Genomic DNA, 18,072 nt, shown 5'->3' with positions numbered 1-18,072 from the left:
TTTGGAGACTTGGGGAGCCCTGAAGAGGGGACTCCAGGCTCCCCAGCGATCCTGGGGATCATGTTACTGCCTTCCCCCCTCCCCTACAACAACTTACCTCAGTTCTCAAAACTCCTGAGTATTTGAGAACCACTGGATTAGAGGGCCCAAATCCAGATTGTCCCAGGAATAAACTGAGCTATTGCCCAGTCTGGGAGAACATTAAGCTGATTTATTTCTAAGTCAATCCAATACAAGCCATGTGGTGCTTACCCTAGAGCCCAGTGACATCCATGTCCACTTAGAAGTTCCATTATAGTCAATAGGCTTACTCCCAGGGTAAGTATGGATAAGATTGCAGCTCTAGCGTGATTTGATTTGCACTAGGAAAATCCGGTGTCGCTCCTTACCCCATTTGTTTGTCCTCACTGCATTTAAGTGATGGATAAAACCATTGATATTTTTTGTACCTTTTGATATTACAGTATTTGATACTACCGGGCACTGATTGAGCCTGTTTTAGTTTGTTATCATTTTAATTGTTGCAATCGTATGATGCCTCTCACTTAGCTGTCAGTTATCTAGAGGGTCTCCGACTGAGAGGAAAGATAAAAAAAAATATTCTGAATAAGAAGCACCTGCCAGGCACTGATTGTGGCTCAGCCCAAGGTCCTCGCCTAAAGCAACTGTCTGCTCACATTCTGAAACCTTTTGTAAGAGAACGGAAGGGAAAGTAAATAAATAAAGACAGATCTTGACCCGGTGGAGCTTTCAGTCTTACAAGCCCAAGGTGCATTCTCCCTTTTCTTTTTAAAATTTACACAAGAGCATAAATAGAGGGCCTGCCTCTCAGCAGGTGAAAGTCAACAGACTCCCAGGGGCAGGACTGTGACTGAACAGATCCACATCACAGGGTGGTCTGCCTGCCCTACAGCTCTGATTGGGTGGGTTAGAATCATTACCATGCATTCCCCAATAAATACAGCCGACAACAGGTATGGGATTAAATGGGCCACTTTATTAAATTACAACAAGGCAAAATAGGTAAACAATACCCATCCTAAGTGCAGGGTTCTAAGTGGGGGAAACGGCCCTAGCCGTCTACGTCCCCCAGTCTCATAGGGCGTCCACCCGACTCCAGGCGTAGCTCAATAGTTATTAAGCCCGCCTTTCACCGTCGCCCAAAGAGGGTAAGCCAGCCAAACTACTCTGCCTTCAGGTCACCCCTGCAAGGCCCCCAAGTTCAGACCAGGGGCTAGCCAGCCTGCCTCCCCGAGCCGGTCAAGCATCTTGAGAGCGGTTCTGGTTCACCCCTGCCCTTGCTGGCTTAGATTGGACGCCGAGAAGGTCTTCTGCTATCTTGCTTTTGCGTGCGACTTCTGCAATTTAATTTTTTGGGCTGACACTATCTCAAGGTATTCCATCTAAAGCAGCGTTTCTCACCCAGTGGTACTAGTACCACCACTGTTACTTGAGGTGGTGCCCGGTGGTACTCGGGAGACCCCCAGACCCCTGCCACTTGGCAGCGAGACCAACGACATAATGCATCAAGCAGCGGTAGGAGGCTAGGCTTGGCAGGCAGAGCTCCAGCATGCACTTTTCATGTGCTCAAAAAACTCCCTCCTGTCATCCTGAGCCTCTCATCAGTGCCTGTCTCGTTGTGTCTGGCCTCCCAATCCAGTAACATCATTGCCAGTTACTACTGGTGGTACTTCCAATAGGAGGACCATGTGAAGTGTGACAGCAGAGGATAAACATTGAGAAAAGGTGATCGAAATGTATTCCTTGACTCTTGGTCACTGGTATAGTTAAAACTGCTGCTTACCCAGAGATGACGACAAGCGTGAGCCCAGAGCTTTAGGGTCACAGATGCATCAGAGTTTTGCTCCCTTCTGCTCATCTCCCACTGAAATAACTGGGGACCTCTTCCCAGTCCCTTGGTTATTAGGGTGCAAGACTAGAACTGGGGAGGCAGCAGTGCAAGCCCTGACAAAGCGACTAACAAACCAATCTTATCCCCTGCCACATTATAGAACACAGTCGCGCCAATGGAACATATGCTGCATGCTGTTGGGGAAGGGAAATTGGATGGCCTGCAGGAGGTAAGTAAAAATATTTACTCCTCAAGTCCAACAGCAGCCAAGGGGTATGTTAGTTGAAAAATAGATAATAGGATCTGGTAAAAATTGCTGCTGCAGCCAGATCTACTCCCTTCTGCTGCTGACAGATCTCCTCTCCCAGTTCCTTCCCCTCCCTGCTCAATTACCTCCCACCCTCACCACCCAAAAACCACCCCCTAAGCCAGTCTACCTGCCCTGGCACTGCCCAGCATCCGTGGACTCAAGGATCCACCTTTGCAGCAATCCTGCAAAAGAGGCCTCAAGCAGCCCAGCAGTGGCACAGACGTCATGCCAATGCAGAACCTGTCACAGCACTGGAAGGCTAGTCTCATGAAAGGTCCATAGGATTGGGCTGCAAACTCCTTGGATGACCTTTCGTGTTGTAAAGATAGGCAGAGGAGTGGGAAGGACCATATTCATAAATGTGATATTAAGAATAAGAGCCCTGCTGAGCCAAAGGCCTATCTAGTCCAGCTTCCTGTATCTCACAGTGGCTCACCACATGCCTTAGGGAGCACACAAGTGACCTGCATCCTGGTGCCGCTCCTCGCATCTGCCATGCCAAGGTAGCCTACTTCGAAAATCAAGAGGTTGCACATTCCCATCATGGCTTGTAACCTGTGATGGACTTTTCCTCCAGAAATCTGTCTAATCCCCTTTTCAAGGCATCTAGGCCAGACGCCACCACCATATCCGGTGGCAAGGAGTTCCACAGACTAGCTGCAGGCTGGGTAAACAAATATTTTCTTTTGTCTGTTCTAACTCTCCCAACACTCAATTTTAGTGGATGTCCTCCGGTTCTGATGTTGTGTGATAGGGAAACAAACATTCCTCTCTCCACTCTATCCATTCCATTCATAATTTTGTAAGTCTTAATCATGCCCCCCCCAGGTGCCATTTTTCTAGACTGAAGAGCCCCAAACACTGTAGCCTTTCCTCATAAGGGAGGTGTCCCAGCCCACTCATCATTTTGGTTGCTCTCTACTGCACCTTTTCCACTTCCACTATGTTCTTTGAGAGATATGGTGACCAGAAATGTTCACAAAAACAGTATACACAACTATACAAAATACACAATAATTCTAATATAACATACTATGTATTTTTTTTCTTGAGAGCTAGATACTTCTATTATCACTCAGAAAACCCCAGTTTCTCAGATGTCCCTCCTTGCTTATGACAGTAGCATGGAAGCCATAGATAGGGATCTCCCATGTGCTCCCATAACACGTGAGGAGCCCTTACATCTTTGCAAGTCAGGTAGCTGCTTAAGGATGCAGGGCACAGGGGAACACCTTCAACACCTGTACAGAAATAATCCAAATCTACTGGATAATTGCAGAGCCAAATCATTTCCACCCAGAACCTCAGCCTCATCCCAAAAACTGACCATAATTGCTTTTGGTTTGTCATGATTCCCAAGTCGGGGTAAAAGAGAAGAAAGAGCTGATGAGTTCTCAGCAGATGGGGGGTGAGCGAGAGGGACTGTGATAGGTTTGCCTTCTCTTTAAGAAGAGAAAACCGGATTTTTGACTGGTATAAAAGCTGACATTGATTCCTCCATTTCAGTGGCTTGGCCAGCATTCCAACAACTATGGAGATTTCCCACAATGATTCTCTGCTTTGTTTGACTGCTAGGTTTGATCTCAAAAACAGAAGCATATTGGCCACATGGCATTTCTTGGAGAAAACTCAGGCTATACAGGAGTGCTCACCATCAAACTCAGGAGATGAGCAAGATGACATTTCATGTACCCCTCAGCCCATCTCTAGCCCCTCAGCTCTGCTCTTAAACTGTTGTGAGATCAGTTGGTGGTGACAGCTGAGAGATTTCTCTGAGGTGTGCCAAAGCTTGGTTATATCTGTGTGGAGCCTGAGAAGTGTCAGACACTTGAGAGCAACAGTACAAGATAACAACACAAAGCCTGTCTGTTGTGACTACAACCAGAACCGTTCCACACTCAAAAGAGCCTCAAGGCATCATCCTAGTTGGACCAGAATTCAGAAGGTGCACAAATGGCTGAAGATATCCGAGGCAGCTGACCAAGTGTCACTCCTCTCCCTTGCCCAGCAGTGCAAACCCCATGGTCTGCAACACTCCTCCTCTTTCTCCTGCTCCCTTGATTCAAACAGGAAAAGGGGAACAAAGTGGAAGAAGGCGTGGAGGAGACTTCCAACCATTCTTATGCTCAATTTCCCTCTTCCTTTTTGAAACAAGGGAGCAGAAAAAGGGAGTGGTAAAAGCCGACAGAGAGTGGTGGGTGCCCCCGATTATCCTGTTGACCTCATGATGGTCCAGCCCTAAGAAAGAGCAGAGCTTAGGGGAGAGCAAGTCCACAGAACAGGAAAGCAATGAAAAGGGTGACACACACTCACCCCTACTAGGGACGAGGGTTCATTTGGACTCTTACCTTCCCTTTACCTCATAGGCAAAAGAAAAACAGAGCTGTGTGTGTGTGTGCTTCCTCTGCTTACCATATCTCCTGTAACAGATCTCTATGGCAACAGCACAAAAAATGTAATTACAGATATGTAGGTCATAATATCAATGACAATTAAGATGTTTGGGTGGGTGGGTGGGTGGCTTGGAGTAATGCTAAACTATTTGGAATTAAATCAATAGCACTAGGGGGTCCCCATCAGGCATGTTTAAAAAGGAAACCAGCAGGAGAAACACGGAGCTTGAAAAAGGAGTCGGAGGTACACAGGAGGAACTCACTGGTCCGGTTCATTGAAAGGGAACGGATGTGCAAGAAAGAACTGGGACTGCCAGGAATCTGTTGAGCAAAAGAAGGAGGTAGGCATTGAACACCTTCAGAATAGGGGTAATTTATCTCAACAGAGACAGTAAAATCATTCAGATAATTAGAAGAGCAGATGCACATATGAGATCTTTGCAAAAGCTTGCACTAATTTTAGGAATTCACAGACTATTTCCTCGGGGAAATCAAGCATGATCATAAAGGTCACAGAAGATCATCTACCAAGACATCAAGCCCACGTGTTGTGGCTGGCCATGTGTACAGACAACCTTTTGGATTTTGGGGGTTCCCAGGAAAGCAGCCAATGGGAGGCAGAAGGCAGCCCGCAAGGGGCTCAGTAAATGGCCATGGAACTACATGGCTCACAGGCCACAGCAGTGATGAGAGCGCATTATGTGCTATTATGGATATCATAATCTGGACAGGAGAAGGGGAAAAAAATTTCTTTTAAACATCACAAAGGGGCAGAGCAAGGGTAGGGTGCAAGGGAAGTACTCCTTCCTTGAGCAGTCCCATTGAACGAAACATGGTGTTCTGCACTTCCTGCTTTTGGAAAAGAACTGCATGATGTAAGGAATGCAGTAAGGTGCTTTGGGGAGGAGGGCACATGTGCCCAGTGAAGGTGGGAGCGGCAAGTCAGGGGCAGCATTGGGTGGTGGCGACGGCCGGACATCCTTGGTCCTGGCTCCTCAGTTTAGTGGCTCCCCAGTTGAGTGGTCCTCCCTCCATTTTACTGTATGTGCTCTCTCCCCTCCACCTTCATTCCCCAGATTGAACCAGGGGGTCACTCCCTGTAAGCTCACTCTTTCCTCACTCTTCTGCAGCTCGCCATGAGGCATGGTCCTCAGGTCCCTGTGGGCTGGAGGCACTCACATCAGCCTTAAAACACGGCTCCACCTCTGGAAATACAAAAGTTGGACTGGGTCCGGGGAAGATCCAGGTTCAAATCCCCTCCAGCAACAGTGAAAGGTGGGTGGGTGACCTCGGGCCAGTCGCTATACAACTTTCAGCCTATCCTACCTCACAGGGTGGTTGCAAGGGGGGCAGGAAGAAAAACATACAGACTCCTTGGAAAAAGAGAAGGAGAGACATTTAATAAAATAAATCATTACCGTAGTTGTTTTGCCTTTCCTGCTGCTGCCACCTCTGTCCCTTGGCAGTCGGCTGGCCTATCCTATTTTCTCCATTGCGTAGGGCTCTTTGTCATTTCTTTCCCAAAGGTAGCAGAATGCACATAAACGCAATGCAGGGAAGGCAGTACCTTTCCATCTGCAATGGCATCAAAAGCGCTGTCCTAGATAAAGTCCTTTACAAAAGGCTTAGTGCTATATAGACAGCCCCAAAGGACTTGATTTAAGGCCTTTTCACCATCTATCAATATATATCCCAGCTCTAGCAGAGCTGAAGGTCCTTTACAGAGCTGTTTCGGCTCAAAAGTGGGAACCTGGAGACAGTGTGGCAAAAGGTTCAGTGCAAGTCTCATTTGCTGACAGGAGTCATTCTCAGCTGTCAGTGGACACCATCATGTTTTAATCACCAGGACATTTGAGCGATGGCAAGAACAGAACAGAACAGAACATCCAGCAGCACCTGGGCATGAAACTGTTGGGCCCAGAAGTTCCCATCCCATGTGTCTGTTCCCGTTCTCATGCAATCCGCAAATCGCTGACATGCTCTGGTGTCTTTGCAACCTCTGCAAAGCTAGAAGGGCCACTTTAGCTCAGGGCTGGCATCAGTCATATCCCGTCTGCTCTGTGATTGCTCCTGCAAGCATCTGCCCTATGACAACAATGGAGTATCCCAGCCACGCAGGAAAGAGAGGATAATCTCCCTGCTAAAAAACCGATATGGCTTGAAGTTTGCTCCAGCAAATAGGCAAAGGAAAATGCAAAGCGACCAAAGAATTAAAAATGCAATCGGTCTGTGCACCATGATGGGATAGGTTTGGAGTAAGACACAAGTGACTTACTGATGTTTGCTGTTTAATATAGATATAGATATATAGATATAGATATAGATATAGATGTGGATAACTCTCCTGCATGGAGATTGTACAGTGGGGGGAGTGAAAAAGAAGACTTTTTTTTAAAGGGTCAATAAGTGGAGAAGGCTTAGAGTTGTATCTCATCCTTTTTGCTTTCACATGAAGGTGTCCATGACATTCCCACATCCTACCCATAAGTAGTATTATATGAGCCATCAGATAAGTTTGTTTTCCTAGCCGTCCCATACAGAAACCCTGGCAGGCCTGAGTCACAACCAACTTTTGCACATTTCTTATTCACTAAACCGATGGGTCTCAGTTGAGCCCCACACACATACAACTAGCCACTCTGAACAGGGACTTGCATTTGTGCCCGCATCATTCCCATGGACCAGATGAGCATCACAAGGTGCAGATCCCCTTCCTAGACAGGACAGAAGGACCATTAGTGGTGAGGGCTGCTCCAAACATGCCTAAAACCAAAATCCATACTCAGCCATAAAATCCATCAGTCTAGTGTGGTTAAAAAAGATGAACCTGTTCCTGGGTTTCAGAGCATAGAGCACCGTGCAGCAAACATTACCTCGCACTTCCTTTATTTCCTGATGCTACAACATCCTCCGTACCAGCACCTCATTAAACATCTACCCACAGCTAGCCTGCTGTATAAAAGGAGATGCTGAACACAGAGCTATGCACGACTGGGGTGGTTGCAACTTGTTTGGGAATCATTAGGAAAACCATCAGTTGCCTCCCCTGCTGGTCTAAGTGCCTCACATTTATTGCTGCTTCTAGGCATCAGACAAGGTTTTTTTTAAGGCTGCGATCCTAGACAAGCTTACCTGGAAGTAAGCGTCTTTGAACTCAATGGAGCTTATTTCATGCACAGGATTGCACTGTCATTTTTCTTGGGGTATTTCCACTTCCCTGTTGTGCTAAATTAGAAACGCAGTGGGCAGGAAGTGAAGTTCAAACGTGCAAAGGGCTGGCAAGATGGACGCACAGGTTGCTTCCTTCCACTGTCTCTCAAAGCAAACCCCGGCAGATGCACGTGCAGACAACACATCGTTGCAAAATGCACTTATCTGGCAATAAACAGATCACTTTCAGCTGAACTTATCTGAACATCAAGTGTGCATATCATGATGGCCCAAAGCTGGGAATAACTCCAAGCTTCTGTACATGCTGCTATTTTGCAGTCAAAATGATCAGCATCATCTTTCATATTTATGTCACACTTTTCTGGATGTTCAAAGAGCTTCACATCCATAATCCTTACAACAGTCTTTTAAGGTAGAACAGTATTTCCGTACTGCAAATAGGGAGGGGGAGCTGAGACGGCGAGATAATGATCTGCTTCACCGTAAACCAACATCTGAACTCAGGACTTCCTGGATCACAACTCACACTCTCTCGTCATGCTGCTACACCCACAAATTTATGTCAGTTATTTATAGGCTGTGTTCCCTTCCAAATGATATGCAAAGCCGCATACAACATTAAAACAGTATAAAAATATTTACACGTATAAACAAGCCTAGAAGCAAGAAGAGCCAGCTGGACTCAAACTACCATAAAAACATTAGTGACATAAAAAAATGCCGCATGATTCCACATCAGCCCAAAGAGGGAAGCACTTTCAAAAACAGATGCATTTTCACTTATAAACAAATGGTAACAAGGAGGGAGTCAGATGGATCTGGTCAAGACACTCATAGAGCTGGTGTAACTATTGTGTGCCCACCAACCTTGCCTGAGCAAAGGGCAGGATATCAAAAGGGCATCTCTTGCCGGTCTAAGGGGACAGGGAAGAACAGATGGGCAAAGATGCTGCAAGGCAGAATTTACTGCCAGCCCTGCAAAGGCCGCTAAGAAGAATCACTTCCTGGAATGCACACTTGCCAGGGAGCCTACGTTACTCAGGCTGCAATCCTATACTCACTTTCCTGGAAGTACATCTCACTGAACCCAACGGGACTTGCTTCTGAGTAGACATGAATGGAACTGGGCTGCCAATCTAAGAGAACTAGGAATGGCCGAGATGCCTTAAGAGGTTATGCAGAGAAGCACAAGTTGGACCTCAGTCCTCATAACCGAAATAAGAGCAAGGCTTGTCTTACTGAAACAGAAAGGTTAAGCTGGGGGTGTCTTTGGGAGGTGCCTGAGCTGTGCCATAAAGCACAAGTCTGAAGCTTGTGTGTATTTAAGCAGGAAAAGCTCAGTGACTGAGATGATGGGATCTGGAGCTCCATAAAAGAAAAGCCAAGCACCTGCATTCTGATCTCACGTCTTAACTTTCCTGTGATGGAAAGCTTTGGCTGTCAGTTGCAGCAGCAGCACATTTTGCCAGAGCATTCAGAACAGCTCTCCCAGGCGCAGCTAGAGAAAGCAGACGATTTGCAGAAGATCTATGGTACCTATCCATCCCACTACCTTATGGAGGACAAAGAGAAGGAAATGCGGAATGCCCTCTCTAATCGTGCCATCTTCTGCCTGGGTTTCCTTCTCATTCTATGTCCTAAAACAATCTCTGCACATTAAGCTTGCACAAGGGCAGCAGCATCTCCTACCTGGAAAATGCTCTCATCCAGATCAAGAGAATGTCCCTGAAGGGGGCCATCAACAAGGAACTTCTGCTATATTCCATCCTCCGCTTCAAAGGAAGCCAATTTCTTATTTTGCTGAAAGAGACCTCTTGTCCTTTAAGATGGGGTACATACAATTTATCCCGTGCCAGGGTATTATATGCTTTCACATGGCATAAATAGATCACTTGGTATTGTAAAGGTACAACTTATGTTGGCCAGAATGTTCATTGGCATGCCTCCCTTCCACCGAGTTCTCTGCATTAACCACCATTCTCAGAAATAGCATGAGAAGGACTCAACAGTGACTGTGTACACAAAGGCCCTATCGTGCATACTCCTCTTAAACTTAGGTGTGTTTCAGCAAGAAAGAGCAAGAGAGAGACACAAGCAAGGCAGTGCCAGGATCAAACAGACAAACCTGGGGGTGTTCAATAATAACAGACCCCCATCTGAACAATTTCCCCCTCCCAACAGCTCCCTGGGGTCTGCATGTGGCTTTCAGAGGTTCCATTAGGAACAAGGCGCTGTTTCACTACACTGGGATGCTGATTAATTAGGCTTCAAATGAGTGCATCTCTGATTTACTGCAACCACGTTCCCCATTAAGCCGGGAGAGTGCGTGGGAGTTCCCCAGCAGTCATTACTGTTGAGGGCTACCCCCCACCTCCAGACCCCAGCAGCATCTCCTTCTCCAAGGGAACATGGCAGAGGGAACCGGCTTTTGGATGACGAACAGCAGATAAATAAAACTTGTTTGCAGAGATGAAGAGTATTTTATTTTAGGAATCAGCCACTCCTTCCTCCAACATACAGAGCAGCCTCTTCAACTCAGGGCTGTTTTGGCATTTGGAACAAAAGGGGGCTTTTTCATGCAAATAAGCTGAAGGTTTCAGATGCTGCAGGGGTGGTTTGGAAAAGGAGAAGCCTTCTTTGACATGCAGGGGGCAGGAAATACTAACTGTTGACCCCTTGAACAGCCCTATGGGCAGAGTTCCATAGGGGAGACTAGTGTCAGTTATTTTAGACAGACCAGCCAGTACAATATGAAAGAGAGGGCAGGGAAGAGCATTAAGAAAAATACTTAGGAAATAGCTTTGGGTTTGCTTGTAGCACAACCCCAGACCATAACAAACCATCCCTCATGCCTCTATCTCCCTCCCAAAAGACCTGCACGATTTTCTCTCTCTTGCTTCTTTCAGATCCCTCCTCAAACTCCACCTTTCCAGTGAATTCTTTGGTATAACCCCTTGTAACACTGTGCCGTGGCACACCGGTGTGCCATGAATGGTATTGCAGGTGTGCCGTGAGAGTCTGGGGAAGGGTCATTTATTAGTAGGGCCATTGGGGGAAGTGAGCCCCCCACCAACAGCATGGTGCGCCTTATCAATTGTCAAAAAAACTGATGGTGGGCCTTGACAATTTTAGTATCTTGTCAGTGTGTCTTAAGATGAAAAAGATTGAAAATCACTGCCCTAGTCCCTAAGGCAATTAAGCCCAACAAATAAACATATATTCTTCCTGTTTATCTATTTACCGTTTCCATCCTTTCCCTTCTGTCTTTTTTTTTTTCCCCCCTGTTGGATTCACTGTATTTAATGATAAATTGTAAGCCACTCAGGGAAGGAACCTGAATGCTGGTCATTGCCAATGCACATAAACGGTACTAAAAACAAAAATGGGAAGTGGGGAAGGGCATAAATATTAGTTGCACCAGATCTTCACTTAGTCTTGGGTTTTCCCAGTATTCGATAAAGCCAGGATCTTTCTCGGCACATCAGAGCCAGTCGTGAAAACAAGAAGAAACACCTGGGTACAAAATACTGGTGAAAGAGGACATAATTCAAGAAAAAAAAAATTTGCCCATATTCATCACTATTTTTAAGATCGATTCACAATAGTCACCCCTGTTGTACCCTATAAATGTAGACTTACACACAGTGGAGCAGGGCAGTTAGTTTGAGATAAAGGAACATTCTACCACACAGGTAGGCTCAGCGTCAGTTATCACTGGTTAAAACATGCTGGCATCTCTACTTCTATATGCTCTGCACTGGCAATCTTGCTTCCAAAAATAGGGATGGATGGATTGTGCAAGCAAATCAATATGCACCCATGCACTTATACATGGCCTTCAACATTGCTGGAACATGTATGGCCCTATGTGCCGAGTCTATCATCCAGGTTTATCATTTGAACTGTAAGAGTGACGGATTATGGGAGATCCAGAGAAATGCATCATCCAATGTCATGTCTGGTCAGGGCACTCAACACACACTAACCCTACTTCAGCTTCCCAAAACCTTGCAAGGGGCAAACTTGGGGTGATTGCCCTGAGTTCAAAGGGAAAAGGATCTCTGCATCAGTGTCAGAGAAGCAGGCTTGGCTACATAAACTCTGGAATTGGCAACAGAGGTCTTTCATCTGACATTCTTAAATAATACTTGCCTTAACGACCCCCGAGGTCCAAAATCTCTTTCAAAACATTCTCCCTCTTAAACAAATGAAGGAAACTCAAGCTATTTATACAGCTACAATACGTAACAAAAATGTCACTGCCTGGAAACCACAAAGTCTTAACAATATATAAATAATCTCCCTCTTACTGAGGCAAAATTCGGATTAAAAATAAAGAGAAAAAATTTAGAAAGTGCATTTTTGATATGGACAGCACTGCTATTCCGCCCTCCCCATAGCAATATGCCTGAGGGTATATCCCAAGATGACCTCACCAATACAAGAAGAAGTTAGTCCTCAGATCTATTACGCCAGCGTAAATCTAGTCCTCCACTGAAACCGAGAACCAAACGGACACACGCAACTGAAAGATCTTCATCCGAGGCTATTCGAATCCCTGCAGTAGATCCTTTCCTTCTCTACTACCTTTAGTAAAGAGACACAATGATACACCTGGTGGACAACCTACAAAGAAACAAGAGCAGATGCAGAAGGTATTTTGTTGCTTGGGGAGGACAGAACAGAGGGAGCCCACTTTCCGATCTTCACAGAATTTCATTTCAACAATCTCCTTACAATTGCCACTAAACTGTTTTGATTCCCCTGTTCTTGCACCTAAAGAAACCACTCCCCCCCCCCAAAAAAAACGTACACTCCTGTAACTCTTCCCCAAATCACCATCTAGAGGTTCTTCTTTTCTACTTATTTCCTACTTGGGGGGGGGGGGGGAGAAAGTGTGACTATGCCTCTGACTTGTTCTCCAAAGCCAGATAGACCCAAGCCAGGGATTCATTTCACATGTGACCAAAAAAAGCCAGCTTGGAAAGCACTACCTCATTGCCAGCGAGAGCATGCAACAACTGCTCACGCATGTATTTGGCTCCGTGAACATGTGCTAGGAAGCCACAATTGGCTGCAAACCACTCGAATGCCAAAGAACACACTGCACATCATAACCTATGTTCTAACGCAAGAACTCTGCCTTGATAGGAACCATGTGCAGTGGTCCAGAGAACTTATCCCTCTCTCTCTTTGAATGCTATACCACTGCTCCTGTTTACTACCACCCACTTAGGGAACCATTACTTTGTGGTAGAGCACATGCCATATCAGCAGAAGAGTCCAGAGTCAGTTCCAGAATCTCCAGCTAAAAAAGGTCAGGTGATAGGAAAGACTTCTTAGGGGCCGAACTACATGCTACATTTAGCATATTGTCAGCCCTTGTGTTTCTGGTTTATGGGCCCTAAATAGCATCTGGGGTCCAATCAAGAGTGGGGGATTTAACTTGTTGCCGCCACCATAGTCTTGATCCTGATCTCAGTTCAATGGCTGTTATTTAGAAACCAAGGACCAAGTATGTAAGGGCCAGCAATATGCACTCTGGCCCAGAGACACTACCAGTCAGAGTTGACAAGACTGGGCAAGATGGGCCAATGGGCTGATGGTATAAAACAGCCTCGAGGTTCCCTTGGGCACAAATATAATCTGCAGAATCCCACCCTATACAAGCCTGCTGTTGGCAAATAGTCCTTCTTTAGATAAGCAAATTCAGCCTCGGAGGACTCAAAAATTGCCTGCGAGTACAGCAGGTAATGGGTGAAAAAAATGCACCATCATTATGAAAAAGCCCACCCCTTTCTGAAAATGCTGCAATGACATAATCTCCAGAGGTTGCCTAGATTCCCCACCACCACTACAGTCCTACAAGCAGTTTGGTCAGCTCTGTTTGCCTGCTGTGAACATACGAAGCCCTGGACAGACCATCTAAGCTCAGCACCATCTACTCCAACCCATGGGGTCTCCGCAGGATCTCAAACAGGAATCTCTCCCAGCTCTACTGCTCAGGATCATTCTATAACCTATGAGGTCACGGATTAAACCTGGAACCTTCGGCATGCCAACCACATGTTCTTCTGCTGAACCAAGGACTCTCCCCATGCCAGTGTCAGAGTCTAGACTTTAGTGCGCTACACTTAGACTCCCCGGCAAGCGATGGGTACAAATCCAGCTCGAAGGCTGGACTTTAATTATTATTCAGAATATTTGTGTACCTTTTTCAACAAAAGTTGTTCACAGAACAGTTGACATAGTAAAATCAACCAATCAATGGATCCCTGCCCCAAAAGGGCTCACAACTAATAAATAAACACACACACACACCAGTAACAGCCTGTGGAAAAGACGCCATGCTGGAGCAAAGAGGGACAGTTGCTCTCCCCCTGTTAAATAGAAGAGGACATGACCTTAAATGGCGCCTCTTTGCCCAGTTAGCACTTTTAAGGCTGCAGTCTGAAACCCATTCATTCCGTGAGACTTCCAAGCAGACATGCATAAGTGCTGGCCGAACAGCCAATGCTACATTCTCCACTTGATAAATCAGTAAGGTTTAAAGGCACTGGATGCCAGCTTGAGCCTGTCCTGTGTTTTCCTTTGCCAATCTTCCACTCCAGCCTCCTGGTCCACTATCTCCAGTCCCCCTTAATCAGTGATCGCCCTCTTTTCTAAGGCTCCAGTGTGTTCCCTCCAGTGGCAAAGCTTTGTGTAAGGAAGACTCCCTTGAGACTGTCTGGCCTGCCTCTCTGCTTCTGTGACACTCTCAAGCTTTGCCTTCGAGCCAAAGAACCGGGTTAGTTTGGGTTTTTAAAGGCACTTTTCCCTATTCTGCAGTACTTAATGCCTTCCCTAGATAGAGGTTCACCTTTGGCATGAAGACTGCAATGGCACTGCTGGAAAGAAGTGGTTCACTGTGGGCATGATGAGCCTGCTATGTGAGGCAAAACAGAATTCTGGAGTCAAGCCTGCTAGTCCTCATGGATTTGGAAAAGGAATGTGGGGCAAAAAACAAAAAACAAAACTGACCCACCAAACAGAGAAGTGAATAATGTAAGTTTCTTAAGGGGAAGTGGGAGGGGGGGAAGGAAAGGGAAAGAATCTCCTACCTGTCAATCCAGTTGCAAGAAGTTTCAGCCCTTTTCATGCAGATTTCTTGGCAAATGGAGAAGTCCACAGAAAGTCGGGTTTGGAGATGGAGGGAGGAGGGCAGCAGGCTGCTGAACAGTCAGAACCCAGCAGTAGCCTCTGTATCTTGTTCTTCCATATCTTTCCAAGAAGAAGGGAAGGAGGAGGGGGAAAGGGGGAGGGGTGGGAGAAAAGGGGGAAATAAAACTCATTAGCTGGTGTGGAGCTGGAGCTGGAGAGAGAAGAGCTCTGGCTGGCATCTGGCATGCCTGCTTACCTCTGAGTAACCCTTGTTTACCCCAACTGGTCTTACTACTGAATTAATGCGTCCAGGAGCATGTTGCACAGTCCAAAAAGCACTGCCTGCTCACCAATCTTCTGCACATCTACTCAGAAGTAAGTCCCACTAAAGTCAATGGGGCTTACTTCCAGGTAAGTGTGAATAGAATGGCAGCCTCAGAGCCCCCATCCTCTGCATGTCTACTCAGAAGTAAGTCCCACTACAGTCAATGGGGCTTACTTCCAGGTAAGTGTGAATAGAATGGCAGCCTCAGAGCACCCATCCTCTGCATGTCTACTCAGAAGTAAGTCCCACTACAGTCAATGGGGCTTACTTCCAGGTAAGTGTGGATAGGATTGTAGCCTCAAACAGCCCGATCCTCGACCTACTTACACCAGATTAGGAAAGAAATTTCACACATACACACACACACACACACACACAAAGCCGATGTTTTTAAAGAGCGATCCCTAACCTAGTTTAGAGCGACAGCCGAGAATGGAGGCTTCCTTGGGGCTCCCCCCGCCCCAGCTCGATCCACAAGCCAAGTTCAGCCGGTGGCGCGGCTCGGCTCTGCGCTCCCCCCCCCCCGTCGATTCGAATTGAAGCCCCCCTCCCGTTTACACTTGGCTTGTGTGGAGCGGACCGCACGGTCAGATCCACGAGGTCCAAGCCGCTTGGAAAACCCAAGCCACCCCGGCTGAAGCGGCTTGAGGATCGCGCAGGGTCCGTGGGCAACGGGGACCGATTTCCTAGCGAGCTCTCGCAGCGACTCTCTGGGAAGCGCCCTCTGCGAGTCTTGGTCCCCACTCCGGATTGAAACCGCTTTCCAAGCGCAGGCAACCAACAGAGAGCAACAGCCTGGCGAAGGAAGGCGTCGGACCAGTGCCGAGAGCTCAGGCTGCAATCCTAGCCACACTTACCTAGCAGAAAGCCCCATTGACTATCATGGGACTCTCTGAGTAGACAGGCATAGGATTGGGCTCTGATGCTACAATCCTGCCCACGCTTTCCTGGGAGTAAGCCCCATTGACTACGATGGAACTTACTTCTGAGAAGACAGGCATAGGATTAGGCTCCGAGGTTGCAATCCTATCCACACTTTCCCGGGAGTAAGCCCCATTGACTATAATGGGACTTACTTCTGAGTAGACGCGAAGAGGATTGAGCTCTGAGGCTGCACTCCGAGCCACACTTTCCTGGGAGCAAGTCCCCTTGACTGTAACGGGACTTACTTCTGAGTAGACAGGCGGAGGACTGGGCTCTGCGGCTGCAATCCTAGCCACACTTTCCAGGGAGTAAGCCCCATTGACTACAATGGGACTTACTTCTGAGTAGGCATGCAGAGGCTGGGGCTCTGATTCCCCCCCCCTTGACATTTGCAAACTAACGCCAGCCCCTCCCTGGAAATCCCACCTTGCAAAGCCAGCCACCCACCCACCCAAGCTGCTGGCCAAACGAAGCCCCGTCTCCACCTTCACAGGAGCCGGAGCACCCGGGAGCTGAAGGCGCCTGGTGCATCTCCTTCTCCTGCTCCTCCTGGCGGGCATCGGAGTCGTGGGTTTGGCCCCGGCGCGGTGCCTGACTGCGCGCCGCTGGGCTCGGAGCTTGCGAGAGGCAGAGCGGCAGCCGGCGATGGCCGGCCGGCAGCCTGGCAATTTGCTCCCCCTCTGCCGGGCTGAGCCGCCTTCCCTCCAATGGCAGCCGCTCTGCTCGCTGATTTGGTGCCGCTTCCGAATTAAAATGACTTCTCTGCCCCCTCCCCTCCAGCTCCACACCCCCACAGGATAGTCTGCGTCTCCACTACTTCGGCAGCCTCCTTCTCCACCGGCAAAGGCTTTCTTCCCCTCAAGGCTAACCTGGAGAGTGCTTGGCCTCTGAGCATGTGCGGAGTTCGGGGCAGCGAGTCTCCGCCCCATCCGAAATAGCTGCGGTCCTTTGCAAGCCAACAAAGCTCAAAGCCATCCATTTTTTCCCCTCATGCACCTGATGAAGCGGTCCTTGTCTAGATCTGCCTGGGCTACACCTAGGCTGCAATCCAAGAAACACTTCCTTGGGAGGAAGCCCCACTGAACACAATGGGATTTGCTTACGAGTGGTAGACATGCCTAGGCTTTGCTCTGTTTAACAGCCCAATCCTCTGCATGTCTACTCAGAAGTAAGTCCCATTAGAGTCAGTTGGGCTTACTCCCAGGTAAGTGTGGATAGGATTGGGCTCTAAGGGTTCAAGCCTATCTAACTTTCCAATGCTGTCGCAGTTGTGCCAGTGGGGTGTGCGCTGCATCCTGTGGTGGAGGGGCAGACACTGGGGTCTGGTCAAGGTATGGAAACGTGTGTTACCTTACCATGGGGCTGCATTGTGGCTACACTGGAGCAGGAAAGTTGGATAGGATTGGGCCCTAAATTGCCACAAGATTCTTGGTAGCTTTCTCTACAACTCTCAGTCATGTTCTGATGGGCTTTGCCTTGACTGCTACAACCTTCTTTTCTTGGGCCTCCCTCCAGCAGTCTGCTGTCCCAAGACAAACTTCACTCTCAAATATATCTCAGGGACCTCCTCAAATTCTTTCTGTGGTGTCCTGTCCAGTGCAAATTCCTTGCCTTACCCTGAAGAAGCTTTCTATGATCCTGCTTCACCCTTTCACCACCTAGTGTCCACTATCTCCCCGCTGGTCTCCAGCTCTTCAGATCTGCAATGCCACACTAATCCCTTGTTCTCTATCCTTACTCTGGCCCATGGACTGACACATCCCTACAGATTGGGCCCTGTTGTGGGATCTAGTCCTGATAAGGTGCAATCAGCTTTGAATTCTACTCCCATCCTATTGACTTCTGAGATGCATGATTGGACATAATTGATACCTCTCTGATGGTTCCATTTGGCAACCAGGCGTATTGGGTGCCATCTTGTTTAGGCAGGCCTTTCATGTTGGTTGACTTCCCAGTG

The 18,072-nt window shown here is 47.6% G+C and overlaps 1 protein-coding gene across 9 annotated transcripts in view; it reads right to left on the bottom strand.

Moving 5' to 3' along the window:
- CHRM2 (cholinergic receptor muscarinic 2) overlaps positions 1–16,812 on the bottom strand; it is a 187,464-nt gene extending 170,652 nt beyond the window's left edge. For 5 of the 9 annotated variants that reach the window (XR_010794736.1, XM_066633835.1, XM_066633834.1 and 2 more), the window contains exons 1-2: positions 16,601–16,812; positions 14,827–14,986 (exon numbers count right to left, since the gene is read on the bottom strand). The gene's annotated coding sequence lies outside the window, so the exon portion shown is untranslated. Of the gene's footprint in view, positions 1–1,029; positions 4,877–5,979; positions 6,131–9,415; positions 9,527–14,826; positions 14,987–16,600 lie in introns of those variants that run through there. The other 4 variants (XR_010794738.1, XM_066633838.1, XR_010794737.1 and 1 more) reach the window with 4 other exon arrangements.
- Positions 16,813–18,072: the final 1,260 nt, after the last annotated feature.

The sequence above is a fragment of the Tiliqua scincoides genome, chromosome 7 (genome assembly GCF_035046505.1).
Source record: "Tiliqua scincoides isolate rTilSci1 chromosome 7, rTilSci1.hap2, whole genome shotgun sequence".
NCBI lineage: Eukaryota > Metazoa > Chordata > Lepidosauria > Squamata > Scincidae > Tiliqua > Tiliqua scincoides.
The sequence above is the reverse complement of the archived record's forward strand: the minus strand, read 5'-3'. Positions and strand labels throughout refer to the sequence as shown.